Raw genomic sequence first — 10,656 nt, forward strand, 5'->3', positions numbered from 1 at the left:
CAAACCCTTGGAGTAAACATTCTCTTCATATAAACTTGTTTTTTAATGCAATGTGTCCTAATGAGAATGTGTTTTGAGAATGAACTTCGTGCCCAATCATACGTGATTTGAGAAATATGCAATGTCGAATCCATGATATGCAACCAATCAATCGATGCTTCCACACAAAAAAAATGAATGCTCTGAAGAAATTGTACCTAGCATATCTAAATGTGCTTGTGTGTCATGCAAAATACAAACAAAGTTCCTTAATTAGATAAATCCTTAACCTCACCTCTCAACTCTCAACAAGAAATATGTCATACTCCGCTCCACCCACTCATAATCTCACTCTCGCTCAAGAAAATGATGATCCTCAAGATGTTGACTAGGAAAAACATCCCATCTCACAATTGGCGACGTCCTTCGCGACCCTCAAACTCATCCAACCACTTTACCCACTCAACCAAAGGTTTCTAACTCTGTGATGAATTATCCCAAATTTCATATGTGCTTGAAATAGTGCGTGCTCAATGAAAGGTGCTTTCTCATGTGTGCTGTTAACCCCAAGTCGAGATGGTGAAAAATGAAGTAAAAAGTGGAAAAAGCGTGGAAGAAGAGCAAAGACGCGCAGGCGACCTCTAAAGGCTAAGCCGAGACCAAAGGCGCGATTTTAAATGAAAGGCGCCTCAAAAAAACTTGGAAAACTCTTGTAAAAGAGCACCAGGCTCCCTCCTGTGCCAATTGTAAAATATTAGATGGGCATAGGCTAGAGGCATAAGGATAGAAGAGGGAAATGGAAAAAGGACCTTGCCACAATGGCCGGTCATGTAAAAAAGGGGATGGGTGCCCATGGGATTTTAGGGTTTGTATATAAAGTTCAAAAAGTGAATGGAAACTCATTCTTTGGTGTGTGGCAAAAGGAGTCTTTTTCTTCCTCTCTTCTTCTCTCCTTCTTGCTTGTGTGTGCTCTTGAGAGAGAGAGTGTGAGAGTTTGAGGGAGTGAGTGTGTGGGAGTGAGGGATCAAGAGGGTGAAGCTCTTCACCATCTCCTCTTCTCTTCTCTTCTCTTCTCTTCTCTTCTCTTCTCTTCTCTTCTCTTCTCTTGCGCGCGTGGCTATGGAGGATGGAGCTTGGAGATGGAGGATGCTTGAGCTAGCATCGAGAATCGTGGAGCTACTGAGGTGTGCAAGAGAGGAGGCTACTCACATTGGCATCAAGGTAAGCTCACTACACTCGTAGGATCGACGGCGCGTCGGCTAGGTGAGAGATAGCCATTAGAGCTCGCTTGAAATGCTTGACACAATAAGCGGTCCATGGGTCTTGACGGTTGAGCGAAGGCTCCCACATTTTGGTTCCGTGTTGCCGGGACCAACAGATTCAAGGTTGAGCACTTGCGTGCCTCATATCGAGCATCGAAGTAGAGGATTCATCCCCAAAACGAAGCTTGAGATAGGTAGGAAGTTTGGGTGTTTTTGATCTTCAAAACAAGTAAGTATTTTGGGATATTTTGGTTGTTTGATGATGGGAAAGCATGGAGAATCTATTTTACTATTTTGCCTTCGATTTTTCTTGCATCTAGCGTAGGTTAGAATTAGGAAATCGGACTGGAGAAGGGTAGGGTTTACTGTTTCAAAACAGGGCAAAAATAGTGCAAAAATGGGTAAAATGCTCGCTAGTGATGCCTAAGATCAGCAAGTGAGTGATTGGGGGCAGCAACGCCACACTTGGGAAGGGGTATAAGAGCCAGGAGGCCAAGGGAGAGCTCATTTGTTCCATTTCAGTGAGAGAGAGAGAGAGAGAGAGAGAAATAGAGAGCTCCAGCCTGCATCGATTCGATCGCATCACCGACGCACTCACCGGCCCGTTCAGGTATATGAATATCTCCCTCTACTCCCCTAGATAGGATCTGGAAGTGCATGGCCATGGTGCTAGCCTACATCTGGTGAATCGACCAAAATCGTGTTCGCGCGGGTTACGCGCGCCGCATTCGGCCTGTCCAAGTGGCCTTTCCTGGGCCGAGTCCCAGAATCGGCCCTCGGCCCTTGTCAGTTGGCCACTCGGTCCACCCTCGGACCGTTCGAGGCAAACCGTCCGAGTCAACCCATTCGGTCGTCCAAGTCAAAACTTTTTGCCATGTGGCACATTCAGCCTCGACCCGTCCGAACGACCCGTCCGAGCCTCAAATTTGGCCCTCAGCCCAAGTGCCATTCCACCCGTCCGAGTCACCTTGTCCGAATTTGCCACTCGGCCCGTCCGAACGACCTGTCCGAGCCTCAAATTTGGCCCTCGGCCCATCTGAGTGACCTACTCGGACCCTGCAATTCGGACCAATTGGTCCGAGTGCAACTTTTTGTCAAATTTTTCAGAAATTTGACTTGACCCGGCAAATACGCAGCAACGCAAACTGTCGAAACCCTTCGGCCGCTCAGAACTTGATTCTGGCACACGTAATAGGAGAAATCATAGTGCACAGCCTCTTGGCAGCTAGAAGTGGGCAGTTGCGAGACCCAAGGTCTTAGACGCGAACCACTGAGCTGCAAAACCTGATTGACCAAAAATGAAAAGACAACACACAAGAAAACCCTAAACCCTAACAAAATGGCCAGAAAATAGATCTACGAGCCTATCAGGCATGAAACAAGAGAGAGTGCATAAGACGCTGAGGAATTGCTCGCTGCACTCACATTGAATTTCCGCACTTGAAGTACACTTAAGAAAGCTGAAAGCCTGATTGGGCACAAGTGCACGAGAAACGACACATGCACTGAGTGATCATAAATTGAGGTTTGTATTCAATAACCAAAGGAGCTCACTCAGATAAACCACTCAAGGAGCCCACCAATAGGAGAGGACCCAAGACATAGACAAACCATCAAAGTGCAGAGTAGGACCAAGCAAGGGGTGCCAACGATGTGGATTTAACAAGTCTATTGAACCTAATCGACAGCTTAGTGGAGCAAGACAACTCGACAATGGTAGAGGAAAGCTCAGACCGCGGGTCTAATGAGGAACTCGATTTGAACGTCTTCCCAGATGCTATTCAGTAGTTGGTGAGCAGTTACGACACGCACGCCTGGTACAAGCACCGCAGTAGGACAGCAGACGCAATCATCGTAGATCTAGAAGAGGAGAGAAGGCTAGCCCGCAGGGCATTGCAGAGCATAGCCGAGTACAATAGGGAGCAGCAGGCTAGGAGCCGAAGGCAAAGCATGGAGTTGCATGAGGTGCAGTGAGTGATGAACTTAGCTGGCCGAAACCGAACGAACCATGAGAGAGCACTAGAGGGAGACTTGACGTTGAGTGAGATTCTCATGAAGCAGCTGCTCGATAATACAGCAGCAGAGCAGAGTGCCACCGCACTAGCGACGTCGCTACTCGTAGGACTAGGGGCAAACCAAGGCTCAAAGAGCCAGTCCAAAATATCGATCGTTGCCAAGCAACTCGACAAGTACCAACCCCATGACGACCCATACAGCTTTGTTGAGCAGTTTGAGAAAGTCTGTGAAGCCAACGGCCTCAACGACCTAACTCAACGCTTGCAAGCGTTCGGGCTTTGCCTAGGCGGCAAGGGTAGGACGTGGTACACGAGCCTAGATGCTGTAGAGCAAGCCAACTTCAATGACCTCAAGGATCTCTTCGTCAAGAGATTCGCCGAGCCCGGATACTCCGATAACCTGCTAGTACGCTTGATGAACGTCAAGCAGAAAGAGAAGGAGGACATGCGCGATTACATGACCCATGTGAGGAGTCTCTTCAAGAGAATCCCTCTGGGCGAGCGACCGCCGACTGAAAGAGTAGTTTTGACTATATTCATCAACGAAATTCGAGACGAGGAGTTATATAAGGCTTTGGCAGGCAATTCAAGCTTGCAACGAGACGCGGTAGCTACAGTGTTTGAGGAAGCCATCAGATTCGATGATCAGCTTAAAGAACGGAGCTCCAGGAACTCGAATCTAGAGGAGACCAACTCACGAAGTTCAGAGAGAACGTCAATCTCTAGTGAGCGATCAATCCCATCATCTCAAGATAAGGGGAAGGCCACCGAGACAGCAGACCAAGCTTGGCTGATGTCAAGATGGAGTTAGCCAAGTTGCAAGACATGTTGAGATGACCAACGCGCCCACACGTCCAATGCGTGTACTGTGGCAGAAACCAATTACCGACCGAGTGTCAAGATCCTAGGTCAAGACCTTGTGCTAACTGTGGTAGGTTTGGCCATGACGTCACGCAATGCAGATTACCCAGAAGACTTCCGTATTCGCAACCCTATGGCCAGCCTTACCTAGTGAACAGGCCACAACCATTCTTCGAAAGGGGAGCCCCATTGGCTCTTCCCACACCTAATGATATGAAACCAGCCGTCCCTAGAATGGACATAAACCTTACAGGCATTCCTAGACTGCCTGGTCCTTACGTGACCCATCCACCGAGCGATGCTCCAATCCACTACGTGGGAGAGCCGAATGAGGAAGAGACCTACATATACCCTTACGTCTCGCATGACGACAAGGGCAACGTGGTCCTCATGGATTATCGACCCATGCCAGTGATGGCGTTAGGAAGGGGACGAGGTAGGGGCCTAGGAGGGCAGACGCAGGATCCAGTCACCTATTGGACTTGCGGTCACCCTGGCCATGTCTCATCACGCTGCCTTGAAAGAGAGCAGCAAAACAGAGACAAGGCTGACCAAAGGTCGCAGAGTGCGGAATCACCCATCTTTTCGTAGATTGCCCAAAGCGAAAGCCATCCTCTAGCTCAGCCAATGTGCCATTTGTCCCATTGGGGTTGTTTGGTGTCGAAAACCTCGATGGGAAAGCCAAACCTATCCCATTGCGGGTCATGACCCAAGCCCAAACGAAGCAGGCCGGCATCTCTCTGCCAAGACCTAGCAATCTTGATGCAACTTCGATAGGGAAGAAAAGCCCCAAGTGGAAAAAGAAGAGATCAGAAGCTAAAGTCGTACTAAAAATCGAGAGTGCTACGACTCTGCCCTGCTGGAAAGAAGGTTTCAGACGCAGAGGCAGAGACTTCAGCTCCTAAGACGACGGAGAAGGGAAGCACTAAGGTAGGGGAATACCCGCATCCGAAGCGACAGTTAGAGGCCATAGAAAAGGTGAAGGAATGGGTGAAGGAGGCTCAAGAGCATCTCAAAGATGTTGAGCCTATCATAGAGGATGAGATCGATGATCTCTCCAGCGTAAGCACACCAATATCACCGCCTCAACCTAAGTCGGCAGAAGCAACTGCGCCACAAGCAGTGCCGCTAAGACCAAGCCTTGACACGATAAAGCCGCAGATTAGCCGCGGCCATTGGCCCGGACAATCTAGGTTAGGGGAAGGACGAGTATCCAATGATCTCCTGACCACGCTAATGACTACCCCTGTAACACTTAGCCTGGGAGATCTGCTTAGGCAGCATCCTACCCTATGGCAAGATCTTAAGCAATGGGTCGAAGGGTCACAAGAGCAGGTCACGGCAGACACTCAAGACCATGATGCAGAAATGCAATTACCAAGTTTGACGCTGCACTTCGGGCCTAAATCCTTGCACGTCAATGCCTTTTGGGAAGGCTCTGAGATGCAGGCAGTCTTACCGGTCCTAGCCCTAGGCGACACAACAAGAAAGGGAATCGTAGACATGGGAGCTGGGGTTAGTGTGCTTAACCACGCAGTGCTTCAGACCTGGGGAAACCCGCCTGTCGAAACTGCGTCATGTTAGCAAACGGTATGAGAGTGAAGCCATTTGGGGTACTTAAGAATTGGCCAGTGAAGATCGCAGGTGTCCAATTCTCTGTTGACTTTATAGTCATGAAGGGAGTGGACTACGATATCCTATTAGGCCGACCCTGGATGCGCAACGCTAGAGTCATCGAAGATTGGGATAACGGCTTGATCTTCCTTGGCAATAGAACGGATGCCGTAAGGATAGAGATGGGCACTTGGAAGACCTCACCAGTCGACCTAGACGCCATCTCTACTATGCTCAAGGGTAACACTCAGGTCAAGAAGTCTTATGAACCCTTAACCAAGTATATCCCATGCCCAGAGGATGAGCAGGATTGGATGCACATTCTCGCTACAATCGACCTGCCATTCTCAGATCATGAGGCGTATGAGCAAGTCATCAAAACGATCAGCAAGTCTAATGAAGCACTCTCTATACCAGTCTGCATGGTGGCAAAAAGCCCCCATGGAAAGCCTAATCCTGTCACCTTCCAAGTACCATCCAACAAAAGGGAACTCCAGGGGATACTGGAATACCTAACGGACAAGCTAGCTGGCAATCCAGCTACAAACTTCAAACCACTCTAGGATCTCTTAGAGGAATCCAGGTGGCAATGGACCAGGGTGCATGATTTAAACCTCATGTATAACTGGGCCCTAGTTCCTGGCCAACGAAATGAGACATACCAAACCTTAGAAGACGACGAGCAGTCGGATGACAAAGATTCTAGCGATGAATATGAAGACTGCCAATCCTTCAGTGATGGGAGTGAGGGTGAAGTAGATACCATAGAATACGACATTGAAGGACAAGAAATTGAATAGATACGAGCAAACTCCAAGCCACAGAAAAGGCAGACCTTTAGGGTAGAGCAAGGAGTCATGAGCATGGAATGTGATCGCGCTTGGTTGGAACACGTAGGAGCCATAGACCTTGAGCAAGCGGGTCTAGCCCAGCCAGGAACGACATCAGTACTTAGGACTAAATCGCCATCTGAACTGCGGCCACCAAGGGAGACCACCTCTTCTAACGAAGACGCAGGGTTTGACTCTGAATCGGAAGTTAGTTCGGACAGTGATCCAAAGATCCCTCAGCCACCCACTACCAGACATACCAAGGGGGACCTACCCATCCACCTAAAGCGCAGATGGTTAAGGCATGAAAATGCAAAGCAACCCAGGGATACGTGAACAGAAGAACTGGGAAAGCTGCAAGACCTCCCTAAACGCTTCACAAAATTCAAAAAAGGGGATAGGGTAGTAGTTCTGTTAGGAGCCAAACATCAAGGGCAGAGGAGCGAACCAATCGAGGGACCAGCCAAAGTCAAGGAGGTAGACTTAGCCCAGGAAGGGAAAACACCCCGGCCAGTATTCATTCCTGATGACTTGACCAATGAAGAAGAAATGAGTCTTGTTGCTCTCTTGCGAGAGTATATAGACGTGTTTGCCTAGTCCTTAGAGGAATTTAAGGGGGTAGATCCGAGTGTTGTGACTCACAACATACCCATGACGCCAGACGCAACGCCGGTCAAGCAGCGACCGTACCCTATGAATCCAAAACATGCTCATGATGTCAAAGAGGAAATTGACAAGCTGATGAGAGCTGGATTCATTTACGAAATTGAGCACACAGACTAGGTATCACCCATAGTCATCGTGATGAAAAAGAATGGAAAAATCCGGGTGTGTGTCAATTACAAGAAGGTGAACACTGCTACAAAGAGGGACAACTATCCATTGCCGTACACCGAGTACATGCTTGAGAGGGTGGCAGGCAAGGAAGCCTACAGTTTTCTAGATGGCTTCTCAGGGTACAACCAGGTGCAAGTGCATCCTACAGACAGGCACAAGACCGCCTTTGCCACTGAGTGGGGTGTCTTTGCATACATAGTCATGTCCTTCGGGTTAACCAATGCCCCTACCACTTTCCAACGTCTCATGTGCACCATCTTTGAGGACATGCTTCGCAAGGAGTTAGAAGTCTTTGTCGATGACCTGTGTGTCCATTCGACCTGGATCGAACACTTAGACAAACTCCACGCAGTCTTTGAACGGTGTCACTTATATCATCTCTCCTTGAACCCCTTGAAGTGCCAGTTTTGGGTAAAGCACGGATGCATCTTAGGACACGTGGTGTCGAAGAATGGCATTGCCACTGACTTCTCGAAGGTAGGGGTTATTGCTGACCTTCCACCCCCAATTAATTACAAGGGAGTTCAATGCTTCTTAGGCCATACATGATACTATCAGTGGTTTGTACTGAACTATGCGCTGATCGCCAGACCATTGTACAAGCTGCTGATTGTCTTCGAGTGGACTGAGGCATGCCAACGAGCGTATGAAGAATTGAAAAAGGCTCTAACAACAACATCAATTCTACGAGCCCCAGACCATTACCTTCCACATGCACATCGATGCTCCTAAGTTTGCCGTGGGGGCAGTGTTGTGCCAACCTGGTGAGCACAACTTAGATTATCCAGTGAGCTTTGCTAGCAGACAACTCACTGAGACGGAGATGAACTACTCGACAATAGAAAGAGAGGGATTAGCCATGGTGTTCACTGTGAAGAAATTCTGGCATTATCTATTGGCCACACCCTTCATTTTTTTCGTGGACCATCAAGCCCTGCTCTATTTAGTAAACAAACCTTGTGCTACAGGACGCATAGCTTGATGGCTCCTCCTGCTTCTAGAGTTCGATTTCTCCGTGGTAGTACGAAAGGAAAAACAGCATTACATGGCTGATCACATGTCACGCATCCCCACGGGAGAATCCACTGGACAAGGCATTGTTGATGAGTTACGCGACGCCCACCTATTCTACCTGTCCAGTGAGAGAGATTTATTTAAGGCTGATCTAACGCCATATTGGGCGGACGACATAGTCCAAGTGCTTGAGCACGGACTACCTGAGTGACCAATAGAAAAAGCCCGACTTAGGCGCTTGATCCTGAAGATCCAACCCTACCAGCTGATTGCAGGCCAACTCTATAGGCTGGGGTAAGACGAATTGCTGCATAGATATGTGTGTGAGCATGAGATGCATGATGTGCTCTCGGAGGCGCATAGCGGCATTGCGAGAGGACACTTTAGTGGAGACACGACAGCATGGAAGGTGCTGCAGTCTCAACTATGGTGGCCCACGCTTTTCCGCGACGCCAAGAGATTCGTCAAGCATTGTGACGAGTGCCAACAACGGACAAAAATCCCGATTCGCAAGGATCAAATGGAGTTGACCCCAATTATTGCTCACCAACCCTTCAAAAAATGGGGAATTGACTTCATAGGACCCATCAGTCCTGTGGCGCAGTACTCATAAGCCAAGTACATCATTGTGGCCACGGATTACCTCACGAAATGGGCAGAGGCAAGAGCCACACAAAAAAACGACGCTAGGATGACTGCCAAGTTCTTATGGAAGCAAGTGATCTTGCGATTCGGCTGCCCCATCGAACTTGTCAATGACCAGGGCACGCACTTCATCAACGAAGTGATAGCACATCTCCTGTCCACCTTTCTCATTATCCATCGCAAATCATCTCCATACTACCCTCAAGTGAACAGTCAGGCAAAATCCACAAATAAGATTCTCGTCAATGTCCTAACCAAAGTAGTCTCAGCCTCATGAAGTGACTGGGACAACAAGCTTACCGTACAACTTATAAAACGGCTGTCGATCAAACCCCGTTCAGGCTGACCTATGGAATAGAAGCAATCCTACCCTTAGAATTCTTTGTTCCTAGCCTGAGAATAGCCCTTCAAGAATGATGGGAAGGGAAGGAGGCATGGATGCAATGCCTGGTCGAGCTCAAACGCCTCTCAGAGACCCGTCTTCTAGCCACCCATGCACTTATATGTGCGAAGGCTCGTCACAAGAGTTGGTTTGACAAACATGTCAAGCAACGCGACTTTGAATAGCGCGACTTAGTGCTCCTCTACTCCGTTAAGGGACATAAACAGAAAATGAAAATTCGAGGCCTTGGACCCTTCAAAGTTCGTGCAATCAGCTGTACAGGCAATGTCGAACTGGGAACCATAGACGGTGAAGGAATAGGCTTCTTCAATGGCAGTCGTATCAAGAAGTACTACCCGCCCACCCATCCTTTGCATGAGCCACCGATGTTAGAACCGCCTGTCAAAGTACGAGTGGCCACAATCACTGAGATTGAGGATGAGGATGAGGAAGCCGTAGAGCCCGCATACCTCCACATAACGGTCACTGCAAAACAAACCTGTGCTTTCAACACTCTTATAGATGAGGGAGCAAACTTCAATGTCCTAACTCATGATCATTGGACCAAACTTGGCAGCCCACCACTTCAGCCCACGAATGCTAAATTAAGCCCATATGGGGTCCATTCCTACACACTCCTCGGCAAGTGCAAAGTAGCCGTTTCTATCGAGTTTGAGACTGTCGCAATGATTTTTTACATGTTGCCAAATGCTAAAGACGCAGGCACGGAGTCGCTGCTAGGATGCACTTTCAAAAAGCAGACTCACTGCAATGTTGATTATGAGTCGCAGCACATCCACCTCGCAGTAGGCAACGTTCGCATTGTCACAGCCTTCAGCAAGGGCTGCGTGACTTCATCACCGTCCGCAAAGCCACTGATAGAATTCTCCATGACCAAATCTACGGAGGGGGGTAGTGCAAGGCCGCCACCTTCCATAATTCAGGAATCATAGCCCATAATAGCAAAACATCAGGCTCAATAGCCTAGATTTCAATGGAAGCCCAAGCAATCACAACCGCCGCCTAGGAGTCAACACTCCTATCCTCGTAGGACCAAAAACTCTAGCCCTAGGAGGCCAAGACGCAGTAATAGAAAGCGTCTCATGATCAAGCAAAGATGGGTCCCTAAAGCCCTCTTACGTGCACAAGGCTACTACGAGGAAAATACTTGGCTATGGATTCCTAAGGCCCACAAGTCCAAAGGCACCATTCATACG

This window comes from Lygodium microphyllum, chromosome 13 (assembly GCF_053477565.2).
Source record: "Lygodium microphyllum isolate KBCC chromosome 13, Lygodium_microphyllum_v1.1.10, whole genome shotgun sequence".
Taxonomy (NCBI): domain Eukaryota; kingdom Viridiplantae; phylum Streptophyta; class Polypodiopsida; order Schizaeales; family Lygodiaceae; genus Lygodium; species Lygodium microphyllum.